The sequence below is a fragment of the Ranitomeya variabilis genome, chromosome 3 (genome assembly GCF_051348905.1).
Source record: "Ranitomeya variabilis isolate aRanVar5 chromosome 3, aRanVar5.hap1, whole genome shotgun sequence".
In the NCBI taxonomy this organism is placed as follows: Eukaryota; Metazoa; Chordata; class Amphibia; order Anura; family Dendrobatidae; genus Ranitomeya; species Ranitomeya variabilis.
In genome coordinates this window covers 131,503,506-131,520,986 of record NC_135234.1, presented here as the reverse complement: position 1 = coordinate 131,520,986, position 17,481 = coordinate 131,503,506, and positions in this window count along the sequence as shown.

Sequence of the window (17,481 nt, the reverse complement as noted above, 5' to 3'; positions counted from 1 at the left end):
TGCCAGTCTCCCTTGCCCATTAGTCCCTGTGTGTCCCCATGTGCCTGTCTCCTATGTCCCCTTGTGCTTGTGTCAGTCTCCTTTGTCCCCTTGTGCTTGTGTCAGTCTCCTTTGTCCCCTTGTGCTTGTGTCAGTCTCCTTTGCCCACTAGTCCCTGTGTGTCAGTCTCCCTTTCCCACTTGTCCCTGTGTGTCCCCTTGTGCTTGTATCCCTTGTCCCCTTGTGTCAGTCTCTTGCTCACTAGTCCCTATGTGTCCCCTTGTGCCTGTCTCCCTTGTCCCCTTGTGCTTGTCCCTTGTCCCCGTGTGTCAGTCTCCCTTGCCCACTTGTGTCAGTCTCCCTTGCCCACTAGACCCCTTGTATCCTTCTCCCCTGCCTCCTAGCCCCCATGTGTCCTGTAGTGCCTGTCTTCCTTGCCCCCTTGTTCCCTCTCCTCTGCCCCCTCGTCACCATTTGCTCGTGTCTTTGTCACTGCCCCTGTATGGAGGGGCTGCATTATACTATGAGGGGGGCTGCATTGTATTCTATGGGGCTTACATTGAATTTTATGGCAGGGGGGGCCCCATTTGGAAGTTCGCACCGGGGCCCATAACTTTGTAGTTACGCCACTGAGAATACCCACAGGTTCAGCGATTCCAGGAGCATCAGGCACAAAGCTCCTAGACAGAGCATCGGCCTTCACATTCTTTGAACCTGGTAAATACGAGACCACAAAGTCAAAACGGGAGAAAAACAATGACCAGCGGGCCTGTCTAGGATTCAGGCGTTTAGCAGACTCGAGATACATCAGATTTTTGTGATCAGTCAAAACCACCACACGATGCTTAGCACCCTCGAGCCAATGACGCCACTCCTCAAATGCCCACTTCATGGCCAACAACTCCCGATTGCCCACATCATAATTTCGCTCTGCAGGCAAAAACTTCCTAGAGAAAAAGGCACAAGGTCTCATAGTAGAGCAACCAGGACCTCTCTGAGACAAAACGGCCCCTGCCCCAATCTCCGAAGCATCCACCTCAACCTGAAAGGGAAGTGAGACATCAGGCTGGCACAAAACAGGCGCCGAAGTAAACCGGCGTTTCAACTCCTGGAAAGCCTCCACGGCAGCAGGAGCCCAATTAGCTACATCAGAGCCTTTCTTGGTCATATCCGTCAGAGGTTTAACAACGCTAGAAAAATTAGCGATAAAACGACGGTAAAAGTTAGCAAAACCCAAGAACTTCTGAAGACTCTTAACTGACGAGGGTTGAGTCCAATCATGAATAGCTCGGACCTTGACTGGGTCCATCTCCACAGCAGAAGGGGAAAAAATGAACCCTAAAAAGGGAACCTTCTGTACACCAAAGAGACACTTTGAGCCTTTAACAAATAAAGAATTTTCACGCAAAATCTTGAAAACCATCCTGACCTGTTCTACATGCGAGTCCCAATCATCAGAAAAAACCAGAATATCGTCCAGATAAACGATCAAAAATTTATCCAGAAACTTCCGGAAAATGTCATGCATAAAGGACTGAAAAACTGAAGGTGCATTAGAGAGCCCAAAAGGCATCACCAAGTACTCAAAATGACCTTCGGGCGTATTGAATGCGGTTTTCCATTCATCTCCTTGCTTAATGCGCACAAGGTTGTACGCACCACGAAGATCTATCTTGGTGAACCACTTGGCACCTTTAATCCGGGCAAACAAGTCTGACAACAGCGGCAAAGGATACTGAAATTTGACAGTGATCTTATTTAAGAGCCGATAGTCAATACAAGGCCTCAAAGATCCGTCCTTTTTGGCCACAAAAAAGAATCCTGCACCAAGAGGGGAAGAAGAAGGACGGATATGCCCCTTCTCCAGAGACTCTCTAATATATGAACGCATAGCGGTATGTTCAGGTACCGACAGGTTAAATAATCTTCCCTTAGGAAACTTACTGCCTGGAATCAACTCTATTGCGCAGTCACACTCCCTATGAGGAGGCAGTGCACTGGACCTGGACTCGCTGAAGACATCCTGATAATCAGACAAATACTCCAGAACTTCCGAAGGCGTAGAAGAAGCAATAGACACAGGCAGGGAATCCCCATGGTTTCCACGGCATCCCCAACTTGACACTGACATGGCCTTCCAATCCAAGACTGGATTATGGGTCTGTAACCATGGCAACCCCAAAACAACCAAATCATGCATTTTATGCAAAACAAGAAAACGTATAACCTCCCGATGTTCAGGAGTCATACACATGGTAACATGTGTCCAGAACTGCGGTTTATTTTCTGCCAACGGCTTAGCATCAATACCCCTAAGAGGGATAGGATTTTCTAATGGCTCAAGAACAAAACCACAGCGCTTGGCAAATGATAGATCCATAAGACTCAGGGCAGCACCTGAATCTACAAACGCCATGACAGGATAAGACGACAGTGAACAAATCAAAGTTACAGATAGAATAAATTTAGGTTGAAAATTACCAACGGTGACAGGACTAACAACCTTAGTTAGACGTTTAGAGCATGCTGAGATAACATGTGTAGAATCACCACAGTAGTAACACAAGCCATTCTGGGGTCTATGAATTTTCCGCTCATTTCTAGTCAGGATTCTATCACATTGCATTAAATCAGGTGCCTGTTCAGACAACACCATAGGAGAATTTGCGGTTTTGCGCTCCCGCAACCGCCGGTCAATTTGAATAGCCAGGGCCATGGAATCATTTAGACCTGTGGGAATAGGGAAACCCACCATCACATTCTTAATGGCTTCAGAAAGGCCATTTCTAAAATTAGCGGCCAGTGCACACTCGTTCCACTGAGTCAGCACGGACCATTTCCGAAATTTTTGGCAATACACTTCAGCCTCGTCCTGGCCCTGAGACACAGCCAGCAAGGCTTTTTCTGCCTGAATCTCAAGATTGGGTTCCTCATAAAGTAAACCGAGCGCCAGAAAAAACGCATCAATATCCGCCAATGCCTGATCTCCTGGCGCCAGCGAGAAGGCCCAATCCTGAGGGTCGCCCCGTAAAAAAGAAATAACAATTTTCACTTGCTGAGCGGAGTCTCCAGATGAACAGGGTCTCAGGGACAAAAACAATTTACAATTATTCCTGAAATTTCTAAACTTAAATCGGTCTCCGGAAAACAATTCAGGAATCGGTATCTTAGGTTCTGACATAGGATTCCTGGTAACATAATCTTGTATGCCCTGCACACGAGCAGCAAGCTGGTCCACACTTGTAATCAAGGTCTGGACATTCATGTCTGCAGCAAGCTTAAGCCACTCAGAGGTAAAGGGGAAAAGAAAAAAAAATGAGAAAAAGAAAAAAAAACTCAGAATTTTCTTTCTTATAATCCCGCTTCTGCAATGCATTTAACATTTAATACTAGCCTGGCAAACTGTTATGACCCCAATGGCGAGGGTCTCAGAGGAATAAGTAAGTCTGCGAAGTACAAAAATCCAGCTCATAGGGCAGTGGTAACTGGGATGACCATATATCTACTCCTAACGCCAACACTAGAAGTAGCCGGGGAACATGCCTACGTTGGTCGCTAGATGTCTCGCGCCAGCCGGAGATCTAACTACCCCTAGAAGAGGAAAACAAAGACCTCTCTTGCCTCCAGAGAAAGGACCCCAAAAGTAGGATACAAGCCCCCCACAAATAATAACGGTGAGGTAAGAGGAAATGACAAACATAGAAATGAACTAGGTTTAGCAAAGAGAGGCCCACTTACTAATAGCAGAATGTAGTAAGATAACTTATATGGTCAACAAAAACCCTATCAAACATCCACGCTGGAAATTCAAGAACCCCCGAACCGTCTAACGGCCCGGGGGGAGAACACCAGCTCCCTAGAGCTTCCAGCAAGGACAGGATACAGATTAAGTACAAGCTGGACAAAAATGCAAACAAAAACAAAAAACAAAAAGCAAGGAAGCAGACTTAGCTTAATCTAGCAGGAACCAGGATCAGTAGACAAGAGCACAACAGATTAGCTCTGATTACAACGTTGCCAGGCATAGAACTGAAGGTCCAGGGAGCTTATATAGCAACATCCATCCACCTCTCGTGTCTCCCCTTTTCCTCATAGATTGTAAGCTTGCGAGCAGGGCCCTCATTCCTACTGGTATCTGTTTTGAACTGTGATTTCTGTTATGCTGTAATGTCTATTGTCTGTATAAGTCCCCTCTATAAGTTGTAAAGCGCTGCGGAATATGTTGGCGCTATATAAATAAAATTATTATTAACACCCCTGAACTAACGGCCCAGGTGAGCATACAAGGAATGACTGACATATCCAGAGTCAAATCACTAGTAACCACTAGAGGGAGCCAAAAAGCAAATTCACAACACCTAACCCTAATACCAACCCTAATCCAAACCCTAATCCCAACTCTAACCCTAACTTTAGCCTCAACCCTAGCCCTAACTTTAGCCACAACCCTAGCCCTAACTTTAGCCCCAACCCAGCCCTAACCCTAACTTTAGCCCCAACCCTAGCCCTAACCCTAACTTTAGCCCCAACCCTAACCCTAGCCCTAACCCTAATTTTAGCCCCAACCCTAGCCCTAACCCTAACTTTAGCCCTAACCCTAACCCTAAATTTAGCCCCAACCCTAACCCTAAATTTAACCCTATCCCTAGCCCTAACTTTAGCCCCAACCCTAACCCTAGCCCTAAGGCTACTTTCACACTTGCGTCATTTGGCATCCGTCGCAATCTGTCATTTTGGACAAAAAATGGATCCTGCAAATGTGCCCGCAGGATGCCTTTTTTGCCCATTGACTTATATTGCCGAAGGATGGCCACACGTTGCGTCCGTCGTGCACTGGATCCATTGTGTTTTGGCGGACTGTCGTCACAAAAAAAAGTTCAATGTAACATTTTTTTTGTACGTCGCCTCTACCATTTCCACTCATGCATGGACGTAAGTCTGCCCCCTCCTCCCCAGGACATAGACTGGGCAGCGGATGCATTGAAAAACTGCATCCGCTGCCCACATTGTGCACAATTTTCACAACGTGCGTCGGTACGTCGGGCCGACGCATTGCAACAGCCCTGTACTGGCGCAAGTGTGAAAGAAGCCTAACCCTAGCCCTAACCCTAAATTTAGCCCCAACCCTAACCCTAAATTAGCCCCAACCCTAACCCTAATTTTAGCCCCAACTCCTCTCTCCTGCCAGCCGGCAGATGGCAGCAGAGAGCGGGCGCACTGCGCATGCGCCCGCCATTTTCTTTCCATAGAAAGAAGCCGGTGGGCAGGAGGGGACGCAGGAGGACCCAGGGACACCAGTAAGTATAGCAGGGTCCCCGAATCCCCCTATTTCTCTGTCCTTTGATGTGCGATCACATCAGAGGACAGAGAATTACCAATCGCTTTTTCTTTTTTCTTTTTTTTTGCGACCGCCGGTAAACAGTTAATTACCAGCGATCGCAAAACAGGGGTCAGTAAGAACCGACCCCGATCATGTTCTTTGGGGTCTCGGCTACCCCCGGCAGCCGAGACCCCAAAGATCCTCCGGGTACCGTCCGGCGGGCGCATTGCACATACGCCCGCCATTTTTTTGCCGGAAGAAGATGGCGGCGCCCATCAAGAGCCACGAGGAGCACCGGGGGAGACAGGTGAGTATCGGGGGGCTATCGGGGACCCTATTTCTCTGTCCTCTGATGTGCGATCACATCAGAGGACAGAGAAATTAAAAGGGAGATCGCGTTTTTTTTTTTTTTGCAATCGCCGGTAAACGGTTAATTACCGGCGATCGCAACTCGGGGGTCGGTAAAAAACCCCCGAATCATGTATTCTGGGGTCTCGGCTACCCCCAGCAACCGAGACCCCAGAGAAAATCCGACTCTGGGGGGCGCTATTCACTTTTTCCACAGCGCCGTTAATTAACGGCGCTGTGGTTTAAGTACCCTTAGCAGCCGCCGTTAAAAGGCATATCGGCGGTCGTTAAGGGGTTAAGAATATTAATGCCACCTGATGCCCATCTTAAAATAGACTTTGTGAATTTAAGCGTCCCTACTTCATAAATGAAACAAGATGTGTCTCCTTATGTGTCACCCTCCACATGGCCAGATAGAGTTGTTGAAGGTTACAATGACATTTCCCAGTGAATGCATTTGTATTGGTTGAAAGCAATGTTAAAGTTGAAAAACGCATCAAAAATGCTGCATGTGAACATAGCCCAAGTGGTGGAGGAATATTTTGTTCTGGGGTTAATGTTTTGGCCTTATATACAAGTCATTACCCTGGAAAGGATGTACCTTAACATATTTCCCAGCAAAATCCATTTTGGTTTTGTTTTCGTATGTTTTTGGTGCACCTGTGAAAATGGCATGAAACTCTGACAGCATTGCTTACAGCTGTGACCTAGGAGTCAGAAATGCTTCCAGGGGCGATCCCCATGATGTTCCTGTGACATTTGAGCAGTGTTTCCATCATTTTCTCACTTTTTCAGACCTTAAAAGGACCAACGGGAGGATTGCGGTAAAAATACTTGGGTTTCCCATAGACTTACATTTGGCTCGTTGCACGGTTCGAGTACCCGAGTATTCCAATTTGCTCAATCCAGGCAACGAGCACCCAAGCATTTTAGTGCTCACCCATCACTAGTGACTAGCTTAGGGAGCATCACTAAGGGAATTGAGTGCCGTTAGGCGAAGGTGGAAGACAAAAAGTGGCCGTCAGCCCCTGAATCCACGCAAGCTTCAGTAGTGTGCGAAGTCGACCCATATGATTAGGACACCTTGAAGGTTAATTTGGAGGACACATCTACCATGTCTAGTGAGTCTCCTCCGATAGCCACTAGACACGGTCTTTTCCCTGACTCCTGATGCACTTATTAGCGTAATGACCAGTCTGCCTACAAACAAAGCAGGTTTGTTTGAGACTGTGAGGGAGAATCCATTTTGGATTATAGGACATCTCCGTCCACTCCTGGAATGTGCCCCCACCCTTGCATCCCCCCATTCCATAAAAGGAAATGCAATGTTTTGATTCATTTAAAGAGCCAGGAAAACACTCTACGAAGCTCTTAACACAAGGGTGCAAACTTTTTTTGCAGCTGCAGCCAGCTGGCTCTTTTGTCTGACTGAAGCACATGAAGACCCCATGGTACAACAAGTCACAGCAGGCTCTGAGATATTGAATCTGTTAAATGACCTATAATAACAGAATGCAATATCCCTGAGACTAGCCAAGCACATAATTCACATCGACGTTCCTTTCCCCACATGCCCATATTATTTAGCCACCTCCTGAACCCTACCTTATGGAGTTATGAAGCATAGCTACCAGGAATTACATATGGTAGGCATATTTAGTCTGTATGCACAGATAAAATCCAGTGAAACCCCGTAAGAGCACTACTGACCCATTCAGAGCGTCAGGCAGAAAGATATGGCCCATCCACAGTTCTGGGCAAAAAAAATAATATTCTCTGAGGTGGGAGGAGAGAAGCTGCACCACCCAGGGATGGGAGCAGATGTGTGAGGGAACAGCCTAGCAGATATAACGCAGCCCCTAATTTTGGACTTAGTTTTTCTATGGGCAGGAGGATACTACGTTAGCTGACGCAGCTCGGAAAGCCAGTAACTAATATTTGGACCTGTGATCCATCAGCACCTCCCTGTGGTCACATGCTACATAACATGGTAATTGCAACCTATCTATACCCTATCTTTGTACTGCACTCCTGAATGTATACCTGTATATTGCTGTTGTATATACATACCTGTATATTTTTAGTGCGCCTTTTCAGGGATTAAATATAAAATTAATCTTGGGCTGCTCTTGTATCTCGATCCATGAATCCCCACGTCCGCACGCTTGGTTAGGTATATTATACGCTTTTAGAGAGGAACACTGGCAGTGATGGCCAGGAGTTTTATATATATATATATATATATATATATATATATATATATATATATACCAGCCTGGACTGGTGATATATATCCCCCCCTCACAGTGAGCGCCTCAATAACTCGTACCTATAAGAAAAGCCTTTCCAGCTACTATTTGCCCTCAGTGCAGTTCCCTGACTGACCTGGAGCAAGTGCTGGCACCAAAGAGCCGATCCCTGCTGGGTCCTTCTCTCCCCTCTCCTCAATGTGAGCGAAGTCAATGCCCCCTTTGCCTGTGAAATCCGTCATTGGGATGTACTGGACGGGATTTGGATTCCGCCCGAGCACCCTCTATGGGCTCCACCACACTGCTTTTCTGAATCGGAGATTCCACAGGATTGGTAAAGCTTGGAGCTAACAGAAACCTTTGTCTACACTGGTCTCGCTCCAATCTTCGTTCAGTGTGCCAAAGATCAATGCGAGGGGACACAGATAGTAAATCCTCTAGTGTAGCTGGGCTCTCCCTAGTGGCCAAAGCATCCTTTTCTGTGGTCAGCAAGGGCCCTCCAAAATACGGGAATCAAGATTTTATCTGGCCACTCCAACTCAGAAGCTAAAGTCTGAAATTGAATGGCAATTGGCTGGCTGTGGAAGAGCCCTGGGTTAACTCCAAGAGTTGGATTGCAGCATTATGAGTAACCTGGGGTCCTAGAAAGACCTGTTTCAGAGCGCCCAGGATTCGAGGGACGTGCTGTACCACCTGGTCATTGCGCTCCTATAGCGGCGTAGCCCATTCCAAAGCTCTGTCCGTCAACAGGGACACCACAAATCCCCACTTAGCCTGCTCAGGTGGAAAACATGAGTTCAGTAGCACCAGCTGAATCGAGCACTGGTTCACAAATCCCCTGCAAGCCTTGCTGTCCCCCGAGAACTTACCGGGTAGGGGGAAATGTGAAAAAGACGTAACATGAGTTACATAGTTACATAGTTACATAGTTATTAAGGTTGAAGGAAGACTGTAAGTCCATCTAGTTCAACCCATAGCCTAACCTAACATGCCCTAACATGTTGATCCAGGGGAAGGCAAAAAAACCCCATGTGGCAAAGAGTAACTCCACCATGGGGAAAAAAATTCCTTCCCGACTCCACATACGGCAATCAGACTAGTTCCCTGGATCAACGCCTTATCAAGGAATCTAGTGTATATACCCTGTAACATTATACTTTTCCAGAAAGGTATCCAGTCCCCTCTTAAATTTAATTAATGAATCACTCATTACAACATCATACGGCAGAGAGTTCCATAGTCTCACTGCTCTTACAGTAAAGAATCCGCGTCTGTTATTATGCTTAAACCTTCTTTCCTCCAGACGTAGAGGATGCCCCCTTGTCCCTGTCTCAGGTCTATGATTAAAAAGATCACCAGAAAGGTCTTTGTACTGTCCCCTCATATATTTATACATTAAAATAAGATCACCCCTTAGTCTTCGTTTTTCCAAACTAAATAGCCCCAAGTGTAATAACCTATCTTGGTATTGCAGACCCCCCAGTCCTCTAATAACCTTGGTCGCTCTTCTCTGCACCCGCTCCAGTTCAGCTATGTCTTTCTTATACACCGGAGACCAGAACTGTGCACAGTATTCTAAGTGTGGTCGAACTAGTGACTTGTATAGAGGTAAAATTATGTTCTCCTCATGAGCATCTATGCCTCTTTTAATACATCCCATTATTTTATTTGTCTTTGTAGCAGCTGCCTGACACTGGCCACTGAATATGAGTTTGTCATCCACCCATACACCCAGGTCTTTTTCATTGACGGTTTTGCCCAGAGTTTTAGAATTAAGCACATAGTTATACATCTTATTACTTCTACCCAAGTGCATGACCTTACATTTATCCCCATTAAAGCTCATTTGCCATTTATCAGCCCAAGCTTCTAGTTTACATAAATCATCCTGTAATATAAAATTGTCCTCCCCTGTATTGATTACCCTGCAGAGTTTAGTGTCATCTGCAAATATTGAAATTCTACTCTGAATGCCCCCTACAAGGTCATTAATAAATATGTTAAAAAGAAGAGGGCCCAATACTGACCCCTGTGGTACCCCACTGCTAACCGTGACCCAGTCCGAGTGTGCTCCATTAATAACCACCCTTTGTTTCCTATCCCTGAGCCAGCTCTCAACCCACTTACACATATTTTCCCCTATCCCCATTACTCTCATTTTATGTAACAACCTTTTTTGTGGCACCGTATCAAAAGCTTTGGAAAAGTCCATATATACTACGTCCACTGGGTTCCCTTGGTCCAGTCCGGAACTTACCTCTTCATAGAAGCTGATCAAATTAGTCTGACATGAACGGTCCCTAGTAAACCCGTGCTGATACTGGGTCATGAGGTTATTCCTCTTCAGATACTCCAGCATAGCATCCCTTAGAATGCCCTCCAGGATTTTACCCACAGTAGAGGTTAAGCTTACTGGCCTATAATTACCGAGTTCAGTTTTTGCCCCTTTTTTGAATATTGGCACCACATTTGCTATACGCCAGTCCTGTGGTACAGACCCTGTTATTATGGAGTCTTTAAAGATTAAAAATAATGGTCTATCAATGACTGTACTTAGTTCCTGCAGTACTCGGGGGTGTATCCCATCCGGGCCCGGAGATTTATCAATTTTAGTTATTTTTAGACGCCGCTGTACTTCCTGCTGGGTTAAGCAGGTGTTGCTTAACCCAGCAGGTTGTAGCAGAAACTCTAGTGGTGTCTTCACTGGCTACTTGTGAAGTCACCCGCTCAAGCGTGGACAACCTACCCTCCAGCTGCTGGATGTGCTGCTGGAGACTCTGCTCATCCGCCATTACTAGCAAGACCCTGGCGCTAGTATACTGTTAGGGTTGGCGAATTGCGCTAAAAAATTAATAATAAAGTGCAATCGCAACACGGGGTCCACCGTGCAGAGATGGAAAACTGCTGCTAGTGAACAATGGCAGAACTAAACAGTGAGCGAACACTATAACCGCCCTAGTTAAGCATCACACAGAAAAGAACTCAGAGCAACAAGCACAGTTACTGCACAGAAAGGTACTGATGAAAGTAAGCAAGATGCTAAACCCTGTTAAACGTCATGAGAAATAGCTCGCTCTGCAAGTAAATTGTGCTAACTGCACTCATGTAATAAAGCAGATACCAAGTCAAGGAAAAGAACTAAAGTGACGCTAGGTGCAAAGCCCTGAAGCTCTCCCTGAAAGATGTAACCTAAGAGTTGAACTTGCTCTGTAACTCAACTGTGCAAATCGCACACATGAAGGAGAAAGATGCTAAGCCAAGTGGAAGTTGCCCAGTCCTAACCATACCTGCCAACATAAGTGCTCTCAGTGTATAGAGCAACATGTGCAAACAGAGTGGTAGAGTATCCACTCACATACACCTCACATAAGTGATTCTAGCATGCCCACGTGTGCCGCTGGGGACCTTTTATATGCTAGAATCCAACCCAAACACTCTCGCCCAGTCGACCAAGATGTCGATCACGGACGAATCCAGAAATGCCACCCCACCAGAGCAGCAAACGTCTGACCACCAATGAGCAGACGCCACATCACGGACATACTGCCCGGGATCTATGCCGTGCAGCGGAAGAATCCTGACACCTAACAAGCCCATTCATCTGAATAAGGTCAGGGTACTGTTCTCAAACGTAAACCAAACTGTTTTTTAAATGTTCAGCCATGACTATTCACAAATACTTGCTGCTTTGTGTTGATATATCACAAAAATCCCCCCAAAATACATTTCTGTTTGTGTGTTTTTTCTTTTGCCATATAATGTACTAAACAGCAGGAAAAAAATGAGGGTAGAGTGAAATTTGGAAAAAAGCAATAATTTTTGTCCGTATAACAATATGATTCTCCATGTCAGTATGATTACAGTGTTACCAAACTTATAAAGTTTTTAAAACTTATTTTAGCAGTTAAACTATTTCTGAAGCTTGTAAAATATTGTATCACTTTTTTGTATGACCTATAATTTTTTCTTATTAGTGAATAGAGTTGTATGAGGACTTGTTTTTTTGCACAATAGAACAACTAGTAGCTATTTCACCATTATTGCAGCATCTGTAGTTTATTTAGGGCTCTTACTCTCATTTCTAAATGCTAACACTTCAAAATTTCAAGTAGATGTAGATGATCTAGCTTTCAGAGTGTGTAACAAAAACAAAAGCAGTATTTTATATTGCTATCTTATTGAAGAACAGAAGACATTTTTATCAATTTTACTGCATTTTTTAGAGGAAATCTATTGACAATAAATGGCAATTCCAGGGTGTTTCAATTTTTTTTCAGCGTTTCCTAAACGGTTTTAATAATTTTAAGTTTTGGTAGATTGGAATTTTATGGACAAAATTATTGAAAATATATTTATTTTTAACAATTTTATTTTTTTTGTTTTAATTGGCAAAAGGAGATGGCCTAAAATGTCTTATTTAATTTAACATTATAATTTTATAACTTATTTTTAATTTTTACAAAATATTTAGTTATTTTAGGGGATTTGAATCTGTGATAGTTTGATCATGCTAAATTCTGCAATACCAAACTATTGCAGTAAATAGTGTAACTGTCATTCTTCTATGAAGCCTAGCTAAAAATCTAAAATAGGAAGATTTGGATGGAACCCATGCCTCAGGCTGCCACGGTAGTCCTATATCATGTGATAGCGGAGCAAATTTAACCCTATTTGCATGTTCAATGGCAAAGAAGACATTTAATTGCAACTGTCATTCACCCACAGCGTAAACCTTTTCATGATTGTCTAGTCTAATGGGGGGCGTTTTCATGAGGGAAATATATGGTATCACTTTTTTGATCTGTTGTAACCCTTTTTAGAGATTTTTTTTTTTCGAAAAATGTGTGAAACTGCCACATTGTGTTTGTTACATTTGGCAGATTTGATTATGGCAATCATTTATAAAAAGTAATTAGAGAAAAAAACTACACAAAACTCTTAAGGTACCATTACACTAAACGACTTACCAACAATCACAACTGTTGTGAATTCCGCTCTTGGGCTCCCTCCAGTGGTTGCAAGTAGCACTTTTGTGAATTCTGCTCTTGGGCTCCCTCCTGTGGTTTTGAGTGGTATAGCTGCTTCTTGGATTTAGTATCAGCAGCTGCTTCCACTGATCTTCTTTCTGCTCGGCTATTTTAGTCTGGCTTTATCCCTCAATCAATGCCAGTTGCCAATTGTTCTTGCCTGGAGGCACGGCTCTTGGATTTCCCTGACACTCTGACCCATTCAGCAAAGTTAAGTCCTTGCTTGTCCTTTTGCAGTCCACTTGTTGTGGACTTATTGTTCAGCACATTTATGTTTTGTTCATTTGTCCAGCTTATCAGTATGTATCTATTTAGCTAAGCTGGAAGCTCTGGGCTGCAGATTTTGCCCTCCACACCTTTAGTCAGGTGTGGAGATTTTTTGCATATCTCTGCGGTGGACTTTTTCTAGTTTTTATTACTGACCGCACAGTGTTTCTTTCCTTATTGTCTATCTAGCTACAATTGGCCTCCTTTGCTGAATCTTGTTTCATACTACGTATGTCATTTCCTTCTCCTCTCACAGCCAATATTTGTGGGGGGCTGTCCTATCCTTTGGGGATTTTCTCTGATGCAAGATAGCTTTCCTGTTTCTACCTTTAGGGGTAGCTAGTTCTCCGGCTGTGACGAGATGTCCAGGGAGTGACAGGAACATTCCACGGCTACTGCTAGTGTTGTGTTAAGATCAGGGACTGCGGACTGTATAGTTACCACCTGCCCAGAGCTAGTCGCATGTCACTCCTAAATTACCAGTCCATAACACACGACCAGCGATACGACCTGGCCGTGATGGTTGGTAAGTCGTTGTGTGGTCGCTGGGGAGCTGTCACACAGACAGCTCTCTCCAGCGACCAATGATCAGGGGAACGACTTCGGCATCTTTGAAACTGTCTTCAACGATACCGAAGTCCCCCTGCAGCACCCGGGTAACCAGGTTAAACATCGGGTTACTAAGTGCAGGGCCGCGCTTAGTAACCTGATATTTACCCTGGTTACCATTGTAAAAGTAAAAAATGTGTCAGCGCCGGCAGTAACAGCGGTGATGTCACCGCTGTGCTCTGCTTTACAGCCGGCGCTGACACAGTCAGTGCAGGGAAGCTCTCGGCCGGAGCGTGTGCATTAGCAGAGCTCCTGCCGAAAGCAGTTTTAACCCTGTGGACGCCGGGGGACGTGACAGACATCAGAATGTGAGTATGTACTGTTTTTTTTTTACTTTTACAATGGTAACCAGGGTAAATATTGGGTTACTAAGCACGGCCCTGCGCTTAGTAACCCGATATTTACCCTGGTTACAGGTGAACACATCGCTGGATCGGCGTCACCCACTCCGATCCAGCGATGACAGCGGGTGATCAGCGACCAACGATCTCCCAGCAGGGGCCTGATCGTTGGTCGCTGTCACACATAACGAGATCGTTATCGGGATCGTTGCTACGTCACCAAAAGCATGACGTTGCAATGATATCGTTAACGATATCGTTATGTGTGACTCAGCCTTTACCATTTTTGTCAAAATGTACCAAATTTTACTCAAAAGGACCAGCTGAATGCAGAGACAAAACAACTAGTATGGAGCAGTTATTTCAAACATTTCTGAGGACAAAATGCAACTTTCAAAACAGAGATTCAACAACCCAAAATAGTAAATATCGCCTTCTCCATATTGCAGTATATTGTGTTCAGCAATACAGTATAAAAGGTGGCATAAACTTATAAATACTAGACGTTAGTGAATCCATTCAATGTGAATCAAATTTGTGTCACATTTTCAGGATTTCTCAAAACCAAAGGAATTCAAACTATTTGCTTTTTGCTTAATGCAAATCACCTAAAATAGCAGCTACTATTTTACACATTGCAGAAGAAAGATCAACCAGAAAAGGATGACAAAACCTCAGGTAGGCTTTGCCATAATGCATTGGAGCTGTGAAATCACATTACGTAGCTTAGCCAATCGGAAAAGACAACCATAGCTCATATAAAAGCATAATGTCATGAGGGTATCACTTCCTCCTGGGAGACCCGGAGATGGAAGGCCACAACGGGTGATGAATCTCAGGTCCTTTTTTGAGACAGTGCAATTTGTAGCAAATTTAAAATGAATTTCCTTTCCATTTAAAATAGTGAAAGGATTAAAGTCTTTTTCCATGCTGGCTGGGAACATACAAGTGGTTGCTCCCAGGTGCAGCTGATGACACATCTCATCTCCCTATATATACTAGCTCTGGGCGTTTCTTATTTGCTGGTGAAAGAATCTTCTTCCTGGAAAGTATTTAGCTATGTAGTTGAGTGAAGGAGAGAATGGCTAATGAAATCAATTATTAAACCTTACATAAGCTAGTTCAGATATGGTGTAGCAAGATGGCGATTGTGTCCTTGAAACATCCTGGAAGGAATCTTTGGAATGCAGGCATGAAGACATTGAAATACACCAAGACACCATATTTGGAAATGAAGTTGAAATGGCCCAATCATAGAGTGACACTAGCTGTTCAGAAGTTGTGTGACACCCCATTTCCAGCCTGTAGCATTTTGAGTGTAAGCCTTTGCTGAGAGAGGAAGTGTGTATCTGTCTGTGTATCCAATACATTCTTTTGCCTCTAAGCTAGCACTCAGCTGATATTTAGTCAGGTACAGGCAATCATTTAGATCTCATTTTAAGAGATCACTCCGTCATTTGGAGTTGATAGTAGTTATTGGAAGGTATGTTCAGTAAGTTTATGAGAGTTTATCTCCTTATCCTCATTCCGATTTGATTTATTTATTCTTCACTTTCCATACCTTCTTTCCTACTTTTGGTTAGTGATTTTGGTTATACCTGTCTGTCTTTATGTTTAAATTACTGAAATTACTTAAATTACTGTCCCATGTTTCATGGAGTGGGGAAGGGGACATATTAGAGTTTAACAGGAGCGTAGTAAGGTTGGAGACTCAGGCCTCTCTACAATCAAGAGTACCCCTGGGACAGAGATCGTTAGGGTCCCAGTTCAGGGACAGTTTGAGACCTCTCTCCCTTTCTTCAGACTGTCACATTGTGACACATAAGCAGGAAATGCAGCAGCCATTATGTGATGAATTTGGAAAATGAGAGGACTTTACAGCTTGCAGTTTTGCCAAAGAGATAAGGAATTAAAGCCATAAAACACTAAGTAAACAATAAAAATACTGTGTGACATCCAGCAACAAAGTAAATTAATGTCTGGGAAAAGAGAATAGTGTCATACACATTTTTTCATAGTAACATTTTCAATTTGACACAAATCGATTTACCATTAATTTAACCTTTGTCACACAATTTAACATATAGATGTAGTCAATTTTAGCTCAACACAGATAAAAGAGCTTTGGTATTTCACAGTAGAAAAAACTATAATTTGCCACATTGATCAATGGCTTGTGCAATGCGAAATTAGCTTCACAATGTTAGGAGAGATAAACTTAACTTCAAGATGGTGAATAATTTGTCAAGTTAAATTTAGCTACATATGTAAATATGTAGAATGTAAAAATGCTAAAAAATGATACATTTTAAATATATTTATCTGAGCTTTTATTAGCATAGTTCTAAATAAAACTTGTGTAAAGAAGTTTAATTGTGAACCTGTTAATTTCATATCTGAGAATTAGGACAAATATTGTAAATTTACTCTCTTGTTTAAGTATATTTCTGATCTGAATTATACTCCAACAAAACCATGGAAATTAATAGGAACATATGTTGGTATAATTGCAATGTGTAGGTGCAAAAGCCTACTGGGTATTGCACAAAAAATGAGCAAATACTCTGCAGTAACTAAATAAATGAATAAATAGTAATAGTACAAGTAAAAAACATAGATTAATTATTTAAAACTATTTTGATCAAAAAAGTGTAAAAGCCATCGCATCGCAACAAGGTGCAGCCAATTTACAGTCTTTTGCTATGCATCAGCAAATCTGAAAACAGATAGGGGCATCGTGGAACCCAGGGTGGACTGTTTAGACACCTGCCTGTGGAAAGCTATGTAAAGAAAATACCGTATATACTCGAGTATAAGCCGAGAATTTCAGCCCATTTTTTAGGCTGAAATTGCCCCTCTTAGCTTATACTCGAGTCATTTCCAGGGGTCGGCAGGGGTGTGGGAGCGGCAGCTGTCTAATCATACTCACCTGCTCCTGGCGTGGTCCCTGCACATCCCTGGTTCTCCGGGTGCCAGCGTTGAGCGGTCACATGGGACCGCTCATTACAGTAATGAATATGGATTCCTTACATACAGTAATGAATTCCTTCCTCGCCATCACCGAAACCTGGCTCACCCCTTCCTACACAGCCTCCCCTGCTGCACTCTCTTACGGTGGCTTCCACCTTTCTCACCCCCCCGCTGCAGCAGCAAACATGGCGGAGGAGTTGGTTTTCTCCTGTCAGATAACTCCTCCTTCACCCCAATCCCACTTCCACCCTCTGTTACCCTCCCTTCCTTTGAGGTGCACTCTGTGCGCATCTACTCCCCCTCCAACCTCCAACTGGCTGTCATTTACTGCCCCCCAGGGCCAGCCACCACCTTCTTTGACCACTTCACCA